The 18605-nt window shown below is 39.6% G+C and overlaps 1 pseudogene; it reads right to left on the bottom strand.

The window, feature by feature from the left end:
• Positions 1 to 2130: 2130 nt before the first annotated feature.
• The window catches only part of LOC137603182 (uncharacterized), an 85197-nt pseudogene continuing 68722 nt past the window's right edge, over positions 2131 to 18605 (bottom strand).

The raw sequence follows: 18605 nt of genomic DNA on the forward strand, positions 1-18605 counted from the left end.
TCATTTGAGGTAAAAAAAATAGGAGGAAGAAACAGAATGAAGAGCTCTGTACCTGATTATGATGAATGTCACACTTTGAATCATGTGTTTTTACTAAAAATATTTGACAGACCAAAGGAAGATTTATGATTCAGTGAAATATTTGTATTTTTTCACTGTCTTCAATGTGGATGCGCCCTGGCACAGTCAGTACCAATTCAAACACAGCTGGTCTGCTCAGGGATATTCATCTACCTTCATTAGGAATGCCAAAGTGATTCTGAAGACGCAATTCATTAATCCTCTGCAGTGTTCTTATTGTTATGGAAAATCAATGTGATTGAGCTGGAGGGTTGCCCGCGTGAGCTTTTCTTGAGGAGCCATGGAACACAGCTCTAATTTCTACAGGCATCACCACATCAAGGAAATAATCCAGGAACAGAGCACATAATCTTAGCCTTGCTTATCTCATGATCAGCTGCATCACAAATCATTGTCTTCACAGAGCTGATGCCCATCTGACAAAGTGTAAATGACAATGATAGATGAACCTACAGTACAATGGGTTTATTATCTTGTACAGTTTGTTTTTCCTTGAATCTAGATGTCCTCATCTCACACTTGTGTACACACCAATCATTGGAGCCACTTCAAGGCTGTGGATATGATGATGCATTTACCTTCCACAATTAGAATACTACAATCATGTTAAAAATATTTTATATGTCCTATAACATCAAAATTTGAAACCATAGAAAAAGTTATGTGACAGTGAGGTTCCTTGAAATAATGAGCAGTTCATTCACGCATCACTTACTGTATGTGCAATAAGCAGAAAGTATGTGAACTTTGAACAGGGACATTGCACTATTATTATAACTTGTTAATTCATAGGGAAAACCCCTTTGAGGGCCTACCAGGATTATATTTGTTGCTGAAAGAAGATAATGTCTTTGCCCCAAGTTAAGACAAATCTAAATTTTCACCTTATCATGGTATACTGTGCATAAAAATATCTCCCATGCACTCCACAGTCTTAGGTTGAAATAATTTGGTTAAATAGCAAACTTTTAAACTTTTTTCAAGTTTTTAAATGATATCAGGCTGTGCCCTGCTGGCATCATCTCTGCAATACTTGTGTATGTTTAATTAGTGTTGAGAACTGACAGTCTCCTTCTCCAAGTTTCTTGATGTTTGCTGGCTGCCTTTGGCATCACTGACCACATAATCATGGCTGGGCAAAACAGGGATACAGCTTGATTTTCAAAGCCTTTCACTCCACTGATTCACTGTGCATCCATGAGATTGATCACAGTGGTTTATCTGTGGCAACATGTGCTTCATCCCTTCAGATTTGGGAGGTGGTTGCCTAAAGGGGTTGTGTCCTTTCCCCGGCTCTGGCTGAAATTCCACATGAACAGAGAGTAGGAGGAACAATATGACAGCAATACAGCTATGACCCATGAGAAGTTGCCTGTGGCCCCTTGTGATTAAAGCTGTGAAAGGCAGAAAGAGGGGTTGGCTGAGAGGAAGAACGGGAGACCCAAAAAGAGAGTGAGGAGAGAGAAACAAAAATAGCAACTATGAGTTACTAAATATATTAAGTCATTTACAATTAAACTTCCCTCCCCTGCAAAGCGAAAAGTTTGGTAAACCAATTGCATAGGGCTTAAGATGGGAGAAAAAAAGACCTTTCAGTACACAAAGCATAGTTTATTTCTGTCTTATACACATCAGTGAAAATTAAATAGTTGAAGCAACAAATTGTGCTACTAAATCAAAGCTGGAGGTAGTTATTACTGGTTTTGGTATTCCGAAGATGGTGTTATTTGTTTGAGTATGGATTGTATTCATGAATCTGTGTATATACTCCCCGTAGCTTTCACAGCTGCCCTCTGCAGAAAAATTGTGTTTTATCAACACCGCTTGACACAGCCAGGAGCCATTGTTAGAAACATATACACAAGCTATATTAATTTGTTAGGGGTAAAAAAAATAAAAATAAAATAAAATAAAAAATAAAATTATACACACATAAACGCAAAATATATTGACATCAATGATATTCAGTTCAAATTAAGGCTTCCAAGCTCCAATCGGAGCTTGGAAGCCTATGTTCTTAAATGTGGTTGATCAAGCTGTGGCTTAAGTTCAGGTGGCATTCTCTTGACCCCATGGTATTCCTCTCCAGATCCAGAGCCATCTTGAGGCTTTCTCAGCTGCCTCGGAGTTGTTTTTGATGGCTCTACTCCTTGCTGTTCCCGTAATGCCCAATATCGTCAGATGCTTGTGGAGCGAGTGCCCCAAAAATCCCCTGCTGTCAATTTCGATGGTCATACATCATGCCTTCCAGCCCTGTTGACGACACTATGTGACCAGATGTTCATACTTGGTCCTCTTCCTTTCCTGGGCCTCCCCCAAGCGGTCCTCCCATGGCACTATCAACTCCATGATCACAATGTTCTTGGTGCTTTCTGAGACCAGAAGGATGTCTGGCCTCAGAATGGTCCTGACAACGTGCTGGGGGAACCATAGCTGCCTCTCCAGGTCTACAGAGAGCTTCCAATCTTGGACAGTTGCCAGGATCCATATTGGTGCTTTCTTGACACTGCCTAAGCTCCTGCCTTCACAAGTGATGGTGTTGATGGCATTGCACACCTGCTGATGGCTTCAGCAATCGGCTTCAGCACCTGGTTTTATCGCCAAGTTTACAGGCCCTGGCCAAGTGCTGTTGGGCAGGAGCTAAGGAAGTACTGCAGCGTTCCTCTTCCCCAGCACAGTTGGCTGCTTGGAGTCTCTGCCTTCCCCAAGTTGAAGAAGGGTACTGGGCTAGGTAGGACATCTTAGACTGCTTGGATTAGGAAGCTGATACAATGTGAGTCAGCCAGCCACAGGTCCGTCCAGGTGACTTTCCAGTCCATGGCGTGCTCCCATCTTGTCCAGGCTCCCTGCTGCCTGAAACCAGCTGCTCTGCTTGTTGTTCCTTCATCCACTGCAGTCCTGACTTCCTCCTGTATTTGCCTTCGCTTTTCCTTCCCCCTGCACTCCCTGTGTCGAGATGGTGTTGGGAACATTCCCAGACCTGCTCTGCTGTGGGCCACTACTCCCACCAGATCTCTATGGCGCAGTCTTGCCTCTGCATCCAGCACACCAGACTGGGCACTCCACTTCCTCCCGGTCTTCACCACGACTCCTGCCTGGGCCATCTTTGGGTCCTTCAAGTCTCTGTACAGCAGCACCTCTCTGGTCCAAGTCAACTTGAACTCCTCCTCCAAAGTCTTCAAAAGCTTCAAATGACTTCAGCCGGAGGTTTGTGGTGTTCCCATGCAGGGCTGTGTTACTGAGGCTCCTGGGCAACCCCAACCATCTTCTGAGACAGGTGCTGATCTTCCTCCCCAAGGTCTCCATGGTGGGGACCTCATAGATAAGCAGTGGCCAGAGTATCCTTGGTAAAATACCATGCTGGTATATCAATGCCTTAAACTTGCCTGGGAGGCTAGATCTGTCCGCTGCTCTCAGCCAGCTGTCCAGTTCCTGGCAGGTTAACTGGACTGATTTAGAGTCTTTGAGGCAACTGTCAAAGACCTTGCCTAAGCTCTTCATGGGCTTTTCTGAGAGTGATGGTATCATTGACACTTTGATGTTGAAACAGGGACCTGTCCGTGACCTTGCCCCTCTTTATCCAAAGCTGTTTAAGTGAATCCACCGGATGTTAGGAGTGGATCTTAACGTCCAGTGGATTGACTTAAACAGCTTTGGATAACCATGACCTGGAAAACTGAGAACCTACACAGACATCTTGCCCTTCTTTACCACCACTAACCTTAACATGGCTGGTTTGAATCCCATCCGGGCCCAATGGCCGAGCCTTTCCAGCCCTTGGAGGATCCAGCTGCACCCTGGGACTGACTCCGTGGTGACTGTCAAGTCATCTGTGAAAGCCCTGATTGGGGGTTGGCACATCCCTGATTGGGTCCGTGGGCCTCTGCACTCTGGCTCTGCTGACTTCACAATGATATTCATTGCCAGGGCAAACAAGGTTGCAGATATGGTGCAGCCTGTGATTAACCCAACCTCCAACCAGTGCCATTCTGATGTTACTTTCTCTGCAGTGACTCTCATCCTTAACTGGTCGTAATAATTAAGAATGAGTTCTGCAATGTGGTGTCTGGACCAGTTTGTGTAGGGTGGAGCCTTAGGCATTGGCTAAGTCTAACCACAGAACTTTGAGGTCTTCCTTGTTCTCCCGGGCTTCCCAGATGAGCTGGATCACCACTCCAGTGTGTTCTAAACACCCTGTTACTCTGGTTATCCCTATTTTTCAGCATCTGCATACAGTACTACAATCATTGTCGTTTGTCCATCGCCATTTGTGGGTAACCTTTGATCCTTCAGAATGGGGTTCTCCTCCTCCCGCCTCCTCGGGCTCCCCTGGGGATATTTTCCATATCATAAAAAAAAAATATGTATGGGACAGCAACCATTACAACCTCTGCTACTGCTAATATTAGGAACACAATTTTTTTTTTGTAATAACCATATAGATCTATTTAAGAAACATGTAATCGGATGTCCCCTTATTTTACATGGTATCATACATTTGTATAAAATTATTTCTCTCTCTAAAAACTCCATAGAATAACATTAAATTCTACAAGAAACTGCAGTTCCAGTGCTTTAAAAAATGAAATAAAATTTAAAAAACCCATAAAACAAAGAAAAGAGCTTATGTACTTGTTTTAATTGCTAATAGCCACAATCTTTGAAATGATACATATATTCAAAAGCAAACCTTTAAAGACTGCTGAACAGCTCATCATACCTTAAATCAAACTGCAAATGTTCATTGCAAAGATTAGCCAAGTTCAATGAGACCTTTTATACAAAACTGATAATGTTTGAACAAGGACAGACTGTCTGAAGCATCCAAGATCCTTACAGAAGAGTATTTCGACCATAAAACAAAGATCATTGTGAAATATACAGTATACTTCAAGTTCTCAACTGGCCTGATGTCGGGTTCAGGGTGATGCTTTATTTTTAATACATTAAAATAATGGAATGTCTGATTTGCCAGACATAAGAGTGCTCGAGTGCTTCCCCAGAACTCAAACTTAGTTGTCTTTTAGTTACTCTGTGAATAGAGAAAAGCATTGCATTTGAAATTTTTAAGCACCAAAATGAAAAATGGTGTTGTTAATTTTGGAAAACATCAAGATCAACACATTTGTCTCCAATTTTTTTGAATATTAATACAACAAAAGTTAGCCATATCAAAAGGAAAATGTTTATAGTAAAGTCAAAACTTAAGTTAAAAAATACAAATGCCTGTAATTACTCCTTGTTTATTTTCTCGTCACATTCATGTCTTATTGCTAAGAATGACCCTCAATTGCTAAACCCCCCAGATTAAGCAGCTTAATTGAATTTTAAAAATTCCAAATGGTATTCCTCATGAAGACACATGCTGCCATTCATCCAACACACTGCAAATATCCATATCTCCATTTTTCATCATGCAGAAAGGCTGCATTAATTCAGTGTTCGTTGTTTCTTTTTAGAATGTTATTTATTTCCTCAAAAAAATAGAAATTTATTTTAAATAACAACAGAAAATACTAAATGTACAAAATACATGGTATTGTTTATTGTAACATAAATCAGTCAACTACTGTAGGGAACCAGCTGCTCGTACTGCAGAGGTATGGCAGACACTCCACCCACTTACCCCAGACCTGTGAGCCATCAGTTTGTCGGTCATACATATACCTGGCAAGCCTTGACTCACAGTTGTCAATTTGTATTATTATTCACACACACACACACACACACACACACACACACACACACACACACACACACACACACACACACACACATACACACACACACACACACACACACACACACACACACACACACACACACACACACACACACACGCACACACGGGACATGCAGTTTAGTTTCATCCACCCATTTCTATTAGTCTTCTTCTTTATGAAAACCTTCTACGAATGACATCAAGGAGACTTATTTAATGATGGTGTGATGAACTGAACAGGTAGAATGTTGAGGTGTTTAGAGTTGTTAGTTAACTATGCTTTGAAGAATCGTTTATTTTGTGTTATTAATTTTCTTTAAGTGTTTGATGTTGAGTCATTTTTGGGGTTGTGCAAGGGTGAAGCTGCCCATGCACATGAAAGATTTAGTATGTGTCATTGTGTGTTTTGTAGTGTTTATCTGACAGTCTGTGTAACCAGTACTGAACGGCATTACTAGGAAAGTATTCAAAATCAAGACAGTGTTTGCAATTTTTGTCATGGTGCAGTAATTAAAAAAAAAGAAAAGTCTCTAGCTTTTTCTATTATTGAATGTGCTGATGTTTCATTTTTGACCCGAAGACAACACAGAGTTAATAAAGAGGAGCAGAAAAAACACAAAAAAACAAAAAGGTAACAATTGCAGTGACATGAAAGATTGTCACTTCCTAAAGAGGAAGGGTTTGTCTTTACACTTGCCAATTGATCAAAAAAGTGTAATGTGCATAACTTGTGAAAAACAGTCATCCAACAGTCTTCGTGAAAGATTGGAAGAATTAGTCTACAGTAATGGTGCATAGATCAGCCTTAACATTATTACCACTGACAAGTGAAATGAATTACATTAGTTATCACAACAATGAGATTTGTCAGTGGGTGGGATATATCAGGCAACAAGCAATCTTCTTGTCCTTGAAGTTAATATGTTGTCCAGCATCAAAAGTGCCAGCAATTTGGTGAATCACACCTTTTGTGTATGAAAGGATACATGTGCTTTGCACGCCTGGAGAAAGAATGCTACCAAGATATGCTATGAGAAGATAATAAGTCAGTAGTAGCGGTTTGATGATTAAGTCAGTCTTCTCCTGAGAAGCACGGTGTCCTGTGGATTTTATAGACAGGTGGTTGGGATGTTATGGCTGATTGGTACAATCCACTGAAGCAGAATGAAATGTGAGCCAAAAAATTGTCAGCTCGAGTCTTTGGAGGCCTTAAAGGGGCTGTTCTACTCTGTTTTAAGTTTGCAGCAGCGACCCCTTCCACTTCTATTTTCTTTTTCTTCTTTGGGTTTATCTGTTCAAATTAAACTTATGGGTAGGATAGAGTTTTGGTTGAATGAAGAGCAGATTACTGTGCACATGTATAACATATTTTTCCCCCTTCTGCTAATTTAAAATAATGGGATTGCTATTTCAAGATCTATGTTCTTTTGATTGTTATTGTTGAGGTCATGCTATGCATGTAAGTCAATTACCACAAGGACATCACTAGCCTTTAAATGCTAATTATAGAATTTTATTTTAAGGTGCTTGGTCTATTATACAATGACTGTGACAGAAATACATGGAGATAATTATATTACCTATTACCCACAAGTAGATATGTCGTAAATTTATGTTATTTTTCATATATTTTTAGTCATGTGATTGCTCATTCATCTCCAGTGGATTAAGTCAATGAACAATAAAAATGAATCTTTTTGCAGGTTACATTAACTAAATATTTTCTCAGTGTTCTCATTTCAGTCAGAATGAATGTTTTATATCAACCTTCTGTGACAACATATCTAAAAACTCATTGGAAGAACATTCATTGATTCATTCATTCATCCATTGCCTTGATAGTGTACAAAATGAGACATTAGATAAGTTGGACTAATTTGAGTGAACCAAATTATCAGAGCCTATTCCAGAAGAGACCCCAAGATACTTAGGACACACAAAAAAGGTACTGTGACCAGGAGAACAGGATCATTATTTCCATTGCACTTGTTCCATATACTATAAGCCAGAGACAAGCCCAGAGGGAAGGGAATTGGCATTGATTTTTGAGGAATGGATTTTTCTCTTCACTGACAACAGAGTGAAGACTTCAACAAACATCAGCAGGAGTGAATATGAAGACCATTACTGCATCCGTACTCCAAAACTTGAAGATCTCATTTGGTCATACATGAGGCTCTTAAGGCTACTGTAAGATGCCTTTGTGAGCCTCTTTCAAAATAGGTTAAAATGAAATGACAAATAAAGTTAGGGGAAATACAATTTAATTGAAGTTGATTCTGGGTAGTTCTTGATCCGTAGATCAAAAGGGCTAATATGTAAGATATGCGGATGAAAGGTTTGTACACTGTATGCACAATAAGGCAACGTAATTAATCATACGGACTGATTTTATTTGTGCATAAATCTAATTATTCTCATGTTTTTGGAAGTTTTGTAGACTGATAAGGTCAAGATACTCATATGCCAAATAATGAAGCTCAGATAGTGGACATGCCATGCTTAACATACATACTGTTGAAACATGTATGGCATAGCAAAACAACAGTGGGCCATTGGAAAGGCGCATGTCTAGGTGTGAGATATGAATCTGGTTGTAGCTCCCTTCACCAATGGAAGATAATAAGTAGAGGTTTAGTTAATATTCGAATAATATCCATATGCCTGTGAAACTATTTATCATCTTTACCTAGGTAATGTTTTACTGGCATTGAATTATGTATGTCTGTCATTCTTCCTACCTGTTTGTTTGCAAAACTACCTCACATAGTTTCATGAAACTTTGGAAATTTGACATTCAAGGGGAATACACTCTTTAGATTTGGCATGGATGCAAATAAAGTGCCACATTTAGCATTTCTGTTCTGGAAATGTATTGTTAAAGCTTTGCAATGGTATTAAAAGCCTGTCCTAACTTGTTAAAGTAAGGTTTACCAATATTTATGTTAGCATAGTAATGGCTGTAGTTATTATAATGGAAGCAAAAAGGGAATATAGGAAAGAAGAAAGTTTACATAGAGCTTAATCGGGAAGACAGATCGTGAAACAATCTGTTTTCTTTCAAAAGACAACCATCATGACTTAATTAGTTAACTTATGAAAAGTACAATTATTTATATTGCATACTTACACACACAGAAATACTGCACACTTGGTTTAATAAAGGAAGTGTGTTTTCTCAGCTGTAAACACAACAAACAGCAACATTCATCATTACTATCTAATGTGTTGCTTAATGTCACATATCTGACATTGAGTGTCACAATTAATGTAGCTTTCCAAAAGGAAACATGCATGCATTGCATCTAGCCATATCATATAGAGTCATGTTTCCACTGTGCACTAGTGCTTGACTCCACTCACCTTTCTTACATTTTTGCGAGCAAAATACTCTCCTCATACTAGGTACTTGTTAAATACCTGCTCTGTTCTTTGCTGTTCCAAGCATTCTAAGCAGGTACTAAATGTCACTGGAAACATCACAGAACACTGAGGATGTGCAGATGTAGCTCTCTTAAACATCTAATGAGAGGCTCACAAGAGGTGGATGAGAGCTGTGCTCTAAATCCCATTGATCTTTAGGAGTTACTACACAACTGACAACTAGCAGGAATTTGTGCTAATGATAGATTTGGACTGAACATGGTCCAAAGGACAGTTTCCAGAAGTGAAAAAAAAATCCTCCCCTCTCCATGTTAGAATGTACGACAAAAGTGTAATCTTCAAAGTATACATTACACTTCTTTCAAAATTGGTGTCACAAGAAAAAAGAGGGTATGAGTTATTGTTTTGGATACTGTTTTGGATACTGTTTTTGATACTGTTTTGGATATATATTGCAGACCTATAAATATCTTGGGCTGTGGCTGGACAACAAGCTGGACTGGACCAGCAATACGAGGCAGCAGTACAAGAAAGCACAGAGCAGGATGTACTTTCTGCGGAGGTTGAGGGCATTCCACATCTGCAGGAAGCTCCTTTGGATGTTCTACCAGTCTGTGGTGGTCAGTGTCCTGTCGTTCGCTGTGGTGTGTTGGGGAGGGAGCGTGACCAAGGCGGATCTCTCCAGGCTGGAGAAAATGATCAGGCTGGCCAGCTCGGTGGTCGGGATGAAGCTGGACCCTCTGGCAACGGTGGCAGAGAAGAGAACATTAGACAAACTGCTGGACATCATGGACAATGTCAGCCACCCTCTGCACATCGTTACCAACAACCAGAGAAGCCTGAGCAGCCAGAGGCTGCGCCTTCCAACACGCAGGACAAACAGACTGAAGAACTCCTTCATCCCCCGAGCCATTAAACTGCTCAACTCCTCTCTGGGGGAGCTGAAGAAGAAAAAAGTCCACACAAGAGCTGAGGGATGACACAGACAATACTGCAAAAACAATCAAACCACTATAGACATTTCACTATACCCACACTTAACCAGGCCTGTTTATTTTTTATTTCTATGCCTATTTATGATTTTCTATTTATATATTCTTGATGGGTTATTTATTACTATTTTTATTTGGTGTTGTACTACTTTCTATGTGCTGGTGCTTTCTGTGTGCTTTTTCTGTGTTTTGTGTACTTACTGTGCTGTGTGTGACGGAGAAATTAATTTCCCTGACGGAACCTCCTTAAGGGATAAATACAGTTATACTCTACTCTACTCTACTCTACTCTACTCTACTGAGATTCATTGTTACCCTTCTGCATACTTTATCATTTTTCTGAACAATCTTTTGCTAGTCAAATGACAGGAAGTGCTAAAAAAACTGGAGCATTTCAAAATCATTGTTTTTTAAATTATTTTGTTTAAATGGCAGCAGTTTTGTTTTTTTGTTTTTCATTCTAAAGTAAATGTTAAGGAAATTGTTGTCTTGCTTTATTATAATGACACAACCTAAATTTGCATTAGTTCCCCTGCAAGTCTTGCAATGACAGCTCAATTTAGTAAAAAAGGTGTTTTCCATTGCACAAACATATCTCTGATGTTGTGTTTGCTAATAATTCGAATTGAATAATACAGTGTTTTTTTTATTTTCACATAGTTGAATCATTCTATTTCCTGAAGGGGTTTCACAGAACAACTGCACTTCACATACCAAGAAAGTAACAATATCAATGTGATTCCAAATTCTAGTGGTAGGATTTCAAACTCATTGGATTTCATACATCATATTATAAATTAGATTTACTATGGCAATATTGCTTTTAGTGAGCTGACATAATGAGAAAACTGGATTACCTTATTGGTCATTTGCAATTTCTGATTGTTGAGTAGTTAGTTATTTAATGGTCATGATGCAACACATGATCACATCTCATCCATATATTTATGTGTAAAATACCCTACACGCTTAAGCAAAAGTTGTTTGGTTGAAGGGAAGAATCAAATCAAAAGTGCTCATTTTAAAATTCAGACATAAATATGTATACATTTATTGCCCTCCTTTATATCTAAATGCCATTAGATCTATGCTATGAGAATTATTATGTGTTAACCAAATATCTTCCATCCATCCATCCATCCATCCATCCATCCATCTTGTACACTAGATGACTATATTGGATGTTTTTGGAGGTGGGAGAAAGCCGGAGAACCCAGAGAGAACCCACATAGACACAGGGAGAACATACAAACTCCACAGAGAAATGCTGTGCCACCCCAAATATCGCCCATGAACCTAAAAACGTACAGGTCTTTAGGTATTTCTACAAACTGGACAGGAATCCTCAATCCTTCACAAGTTTATTTCTTGAATGTCTTTAACAGTGAAGAGTCAATAATTAACAGCACAATTATAGTAGAGGGCACCTCAAGTTCATATGTCACACATTGCATCTTAAGGTTATAGGTCAACTGACTGAGTTCGACAGTGGTTAATATAGCCTGTCTTCTAAATCATCCCCAGATTATTTGAGGGGTTTCATGTAAATATGTTTCACATTAATGCAATTATGCAAAACCCTAAGGTGCAAATGCTGGTCAGAATTGACATTTCCCATTCATTCAGAGGTTACACTGACATTGCTGATGTACTTTCAAGGAAGTGACACTCATTCTCAACAACAGATTTCATTGCTGTGGGACAATTTGAAACACTTCCAATTTTGCATTGGGGGAGCTTGTACAGAGTGAAATGCTGCAAAACACCCAACGTGGATCTAAGAAAGCACAGGATTAGTGGGTTTTTCTCTCCCTTGGTATTAATATATCCATCAGTGTTCAGGGGATGTAATTATTTCTGAAAGGTGGAACAAGGAAGTACCTTTTACGCTTGCAGAAAGCATTCCTCAGAATGACGGCTGAAGGAAGTGAGATCAGAAGCAATTAAGTACAGAGGAAAGAAAGTCACAGAGCTCTGAATTGTATTCCTATTCAGCACTTAGGTTTGTATTGTTGTTAATTACTGAAGTAGTTCCTAAAATTGTGTGAATGTCTGAAAATCAACATTCTTGTTTTTCAATACTGCTCAGTTTTGAAGAATAAATGACAACAATAAGAGCAACGACAATGATAGTAATACTACTACAAATAATAATAATAATAATAATGATAATAATAATAATAATAATAGTAAGAATAATAATTCTACTTTTTTTCGTACTTGAGTATTTTGGGAATACAATGTTGGTTTTTCTGGTGCTGATTTTAACTGTGTCAGAGTTACTCTTTCCCACAAGTTCTCCCATAAAACATTGTCGGCCCTGATACCCTCTATGTTTCAGATTGACAAGCGTTAAATAGCATGGCAGTAGCTCCTATATGCTCTATTATCACAAGAGGACATATCGACTGTTCCTTTTTAATGCAGCAAGACTCTTCCTGTAGCACCCTGTGTCTGGCCTTCATCTATGATTCATTTTTATTACCCATCATTCATGGGACACAAGCCCCCTGAGGCTTGTACATTGCACGTGGGGTGGAGCGGAAGTTCGCTGACACCTAATCTGCTCAATGGTGGTTATTTATTGGATCTCTTAGTGAATCCTGATTTGATGAGGAATGAGGCTAGGAGGATATCAAGCATTCTGTGTACATAGACAAAACACATAATGTATTCAAAGCACTGTTACAGGGCAGGTCTTGCTCACATCCTATATTGAAAAATACATGGAAATAAAAATTCATACCATCCCTGTGGTCCCCCCTCCCATACACTATGATTGCATCTGAAACAAGTCAAAGCCCAGCTACCAAACCCTTCTGTATTTTTTTTCAGATTACACTAAACAAAATCAGACACCAACCTACAGGGCTTCTTGATGCTGACAACTCCCCGCAGATAATTTCCCCATGTGCATCCTTGTCTATTTTTCCTTTCCTTGCCCTCTATCAAATTTAATCAATCTCAGCTTTCCTCACAAGCTGCGAAAACATGGCTAGTAAAAATGCAACACAACGGACAACAGCAAAAGTCTATTAATTCCGTAACCACCATGGCTCCTGTGCAATATTTGTCCTAGCTCGGAGGGGGAGTGGGTATGTAAATCGTGTTGAATATGTTTCAGAATATCAATGAGAGATGCATTTCCTTGGCAGTAACCTCTTTTTTCATATCACTGTATTGATTTGGTTTTGTTCAATGAAAAAACATTTAGTTGTGTACAAAATGTTTGAAAATTTAGCCTGCTGTCATTCCCATGGCATCAGTTAACACCGGAAAGACAAGTCTGTTGATGTGTCATACAGACACATCAACAGACACATCCAGCTAATTTGAACTGCCTAATAGAACAGTCAAAATGGGGTGTAGGTTAGCTTTGAGTAATGCACTACTTTAACCTAAGCAGTTGGATCCATGCAGGGTCCTTTTTGAAACGAGATGTTACATATCTATTAATACGTTTTGTGGCTTAAGTGAAGGATTTCATTCTAACCACATAGAGGTCCCTCTTAGCCAGTGGGATGCCAGGAAGATGCTAGGTAATAGCCAATGACAAAGCAGCTATAAGAATGTTACGTTCAGGAACCTTTGGGAGCTGCGAGTAGCAGCCCAAACTGTATTTTTACCTTTCGTAACCTGAAATTTCTTTCGTAACAAGAGGCAATATTTTCCTGTTGAGGCGTTTTGTAACTTGACAATTTCTTAATAAGAGACATTCCTAGAGGTACCACTGTATACTATTTCTAAAGGTTCCAGTCTGTGTATCCTCCCACTCTGTCGACATAATTACAAAGGATGGTTTCTAATTTATAAACTAGAATGTTACGGCCCCTAGTGATGTCCGCCTTGTTCCGGCAATCCAATACACACCCCGGACTCGGTGAGCGTTCCCATGTGAACCACTGCTTCAAAGCCTGCTTCAAACCTGGAAAAACCACATGACTGAAAGTGATCCGAAATGCTAAGTGCTCCATTCACCAGGTGACACACTGGCACTTCATTCACCAGGTGAAATAGTTTAGTGGTCTGAATCAATGGATGATCAGAAACAGCGGCCGGTCCCAGATGTATTAGAATGAATGAAACAGTATGGTGCGCTGCCAATCGTGTCGATATCTCTTGGACTGATCAGATTAGCTTTCGGATTATTGACGATTTCATTTCTAATTGATTTACATTGGTTAAAACCAGAAAGAGATCCAAAGTCTGGGAACATTTAGAACTGGTGCCGCCGGACATAGCAGATTTTATTTTCTAAGAAAATTATTTTCAAGCTCTGTTGCTGACACAGTAGAAAAGAATAAACCACACACATGTCATTTTTAATTTGCAGGTGTAGTGTTTGCTTTGTTCCCAGCACCTGACATAGAGTAACAACATGTCGTCAATGATGAGAGGACTGTAATTTCATCTGTGCAGTATGTCCTGCATATATGGTACATTTGACAATAAAGTTGACAATGACTATGACTATGAGGTGTTTCCAAGCCAGACGTGAGAATGAAGCCAATGGTGCTGATGTGATGATGTCTCAGAATTCCAACTTTTATCTCACAACATAGGCCTTGCTTCTTTTCCAGTGACACTAATCATCCTATGTAACTCACACATATGAACACATATGTATATCTTCTTCTTCTTCATGGCAATGGTTCTTCCTCAAAACTTGTGTTGGAAGACTGATGATCTCAAATATCTCGGTGTGTACCTGGGAAATGAGACAACAACCAGGAAGAACTGGGAGGGCGTCATTGAAAAAATAGAAGGGAAACTTAAGAAATGGAAATGGTTGCTACCCAGAATCTCGTACAGAGGTCAAGTTTTAGTGATAAACAACCTGGTGGCCTCACAGCTTTGGCTCCGCTTGGCCTGTATGGACCCTCCATCAGGGTTTCTAGCCCAAATCCAGACCAAACTTGTTAACTTTTTCTGGGATGGGCTGCATTGGGTGCCTCAAGGAGTGTTGTTTTTATCAAGAGAGGAGGGGGGACAGGGCCTCATCCACCTGGATAGCAGAACAGCCATGTTCAGATTACAGTTCATCCAGCGGTTTCTGACCGGACCAGCGGATCTGACATGGAGAGATTAAAGTATATTCGGTTTCATTCAGAAAATATATGCAACACTGAGAACGTGAAAGAGCTGTTTTCTGGGCTTATTGACCGTTATGTGGTTGCAGTACAGACACCCCGCCAAAGAGGGCGCCCACGTTCCAATGAATGGGGCACCAAGTAATGAAACAGTTTTCAGTACCATTTTTGTAAGCAGTTCGAAGCCACATGAGTCGCCACTCAGACGGCACCGGGTCCTTCCAGGGCACTGCTTTACTTTGCAGGTCCTCAGCTGGGCAGCATTAACATTAGCATTAACTGGGAACATCTGGTGGGTTTTCCCAGGTTACTTAACCCCGCCTGCCGATTCACCAGGGGTGCGTCACTGTCCGTAACAGACAGTTTGGTTGCATAGGTGGACGACGCCTGGATGTCCGTGATTTCTGACTAATGCCATGCTGCTATTTGTGCTAAATAGCTAGAGTTAAATAAACTTTTGTTAATTTTCCTAGCCACCGGCTGTACATCTCCCTTATCTTGTTGCAGCCCACGAGCCGGCCGTAACAAGAACCACTGCTGTCAACCTCTATTTTAAGATCAGTCCACGAAGTGCAATAATTCTTTATTGCAACTGCTTGCTTTGATTTTGATGATAGTGTGCTTTGCAAATTTGGGATTGAAGGGAAGTTGGATTATAGTCGTTCATATAGATACACACACTGTATTTGCAAAATGTCCTGGACTGCAAGGGGAGTATTATGGCTTTCACTCAATAGATGGATCTCAGAATCATACAATTTGTTTGGTAGGGGAATTAAGATAACTCATGTTACGGCCCCCGCTGTGCGCTCATTGTTTAAGTGTTTGTAAATGTTGTTTGAATTATGTCAAGTGCAATGTGTCACCCACAGCTTGTGAGTGGCTCTAATTGAAAGGGGTGTGGATCACTCCTGCAAAGTTCTGACCTGCTGATTGGTCTCATCCAGCATCCGTCCACCAATTGTGGGAATGCAGCCAGAGCCTCAGCTTTAAAAGCCCCGAGTGCTTGACAGTCGGGGCAGCTATCATTCTAGACATACAGCTTGCCACGTACCTCTTGATTTTGTGTGACTTCTTTGCTTTTGTGTTAACCGAGGCACTTAGTTGTTCAGGATTTATGAGAAAAGACGGGCCAGATATAAGTTTTAAAAAATTGACAACGCTATGGTTACATGTAGGTTATTCATGTTAGAAACTCTAGGCTTAGGGGTGCTGACTCCCCCTTGTATTTATTCTTGTTTTGTGTTCAGTAAATCGACAGAGTAACTGTTCGGAGTTTGGGTTTGTCCACTTTGTCTATTTCTAAGAAAGTATTAGTTCCATTGTGGTTCTCCTTGTGTTAGATTTCCTCCTTGTTTTGAGCAGCACCCATTGGTCCATCTTAGTTTGGAATTTTACACCTTGTTTTGTTTATTTGTCAATTTAAACTACATTGTATTAATAAATAACTTTACTTAAAAAACACCTTCAATCTGGTTTTATGTTGCATTCCCTTTACCATCCCGAGCCAAAGGCCGTAACATAAATGGAGGCTCATCCGGGAATCGAACAAGGGACCGCTTGCAGCCGAAGCGAGAATTATACCTCTAGCCAAGGGTCGTAACATCTCAACATAAATCATTATTCTTTAAACCAAAAGCAGTAAATTATTTTCACAAAGTCCAGTCAATTCAGTCAATTCTAATCAAAAGAGCCACCTACAAAAAAAATGGTGTCACACATTAATTGAAATATGGAAGCACCCCCCCCCTTTAAAAGTCACCCTTCGAGGACACACAAGTTTATTTCATATTTATAATGGTCGCACCAAGTGCTCACCAAACATCTGAAAGGGTGCATATCTGGAGGATAATCTTGTCTAGAGTGCTTCAGGCCTGTCAGGCTGACAGCAGCAACAATGAAAACCAACCACAATGGGTCCAGGGTGAAAAGAGTCTTTTCAGGTTTATACCTTCACTCTATCTTCCTGCAGAGGACAAAATGGAGGGATGTGTCTCCTCCAAGGTGGCTTCTTGCACCTTTCATTGTTACATTAATAAATAATCTGTGAAAATGTAGCTATATTGTAATGCTTTCAGGCTGCCTGACTGTTATGCTGTTGCTGTGCCTGCAATCCATCTCTTTAAAAATGAATATGTTAAAGAACAGGGGTGCCATTAGCCATCCCTTGCATTTCCATTCCACCTTATAGCTTTGTGCTCTCAGACCAAGTGTTGTGTTTGCTCTGAAGTATCAAATGCAGTAATCTGTGCAGGAATATCAAGGTTTGTGTGTGTTTCCAAGAAGTCACTGTCACAGGAATGGAAATTGTTGTCAGCTTTCATTTAAAAATGTCTTCTTATGAGTTTCTGTCCTTTGAGCAATCCTAGCATCTCCTTAAACAACACATTACAACAAAATGCATTAGTTTTTGTCAGGCACTTTGGATCTGTAACCTCAAGTGTATCATATTTGATACATGACTTTTTGATATCTGTACATAATAAGTGTGATTTTTTTTCCCTTGAAAATGAGATGAATACAATTGCCTTTTGCAACACAAAAATGATGGATGTGCCAAAAATGATACAAACTAAAACTCTGACACACACACATATTGCTTCAAAACTTTAGAATTGCTTCACAATTCCTTCATGGTTCGGGCTTTACAGGGTTGATACTCTGTTTCCCATTTTGTCACTGTGAAGGCACGTCATTTTGACAAATACACAGAGCATCTGATTGTTGTGACTGATTTAAATGTGAGGCCTAGGTTCTTTGATATGAATGATGTGCATTAACCAGCATTAAAATATTCTAACAAGATTCTATTCTCTGTTAAGCAATCGAGAATAGAAATGTCTTTTGTCAGTGGGTATATTGACCAAAGTTCTTCTATCTCTCCCTTGCTGACTTCTTGTCTTCCTCTTGGCAGTCTCACTTTGACGAATTGAAAGGGAGACTGCTTCTTCCATTATTCAAATATTTCATCGCTTAATATTAGTGTAAGGCTGAAAAACCCTTCATGCCAGTAGTGATCTGCACTGCATGTAGAAATCCAGCACCCAGAATGTACTGAAACATTTATGCTGGATTATTTCTACTTCAAGGAATTTTCCCTTATTATGTTTCTGATGTAACATTGTGCAAATCCATCCAACTAAATTATTTGTTAATCAAAATTAAGTTGCTGAACATAGAACCACATAAGCTTTATCATATTATTTAAAACATTCGACAGTATATTTAATATGTTTTGTGTATATTTTGATTATTAGGGATATGATCATGGTAGATAATGTTTCTGACAACAGTGGTGTCAGGAATCAAACAAAACAGCAGAACAACATGGTGTAT

This window comes from Antennarius striatus, chromosome 10 (assembly GCF_040054535.1).
Source record: "Antennarius striatus isolate MH-2024 chromosome 10, ASM4005453v1, whole genome shotgun sequence".
Taxonomy (NCBI): domain Eukaryota; kingdom Metazoa; phylum Chordata; class Actinopteri; order Lophiiformes; family Antennariidae; genus Antennarius; species Antennarius striatus.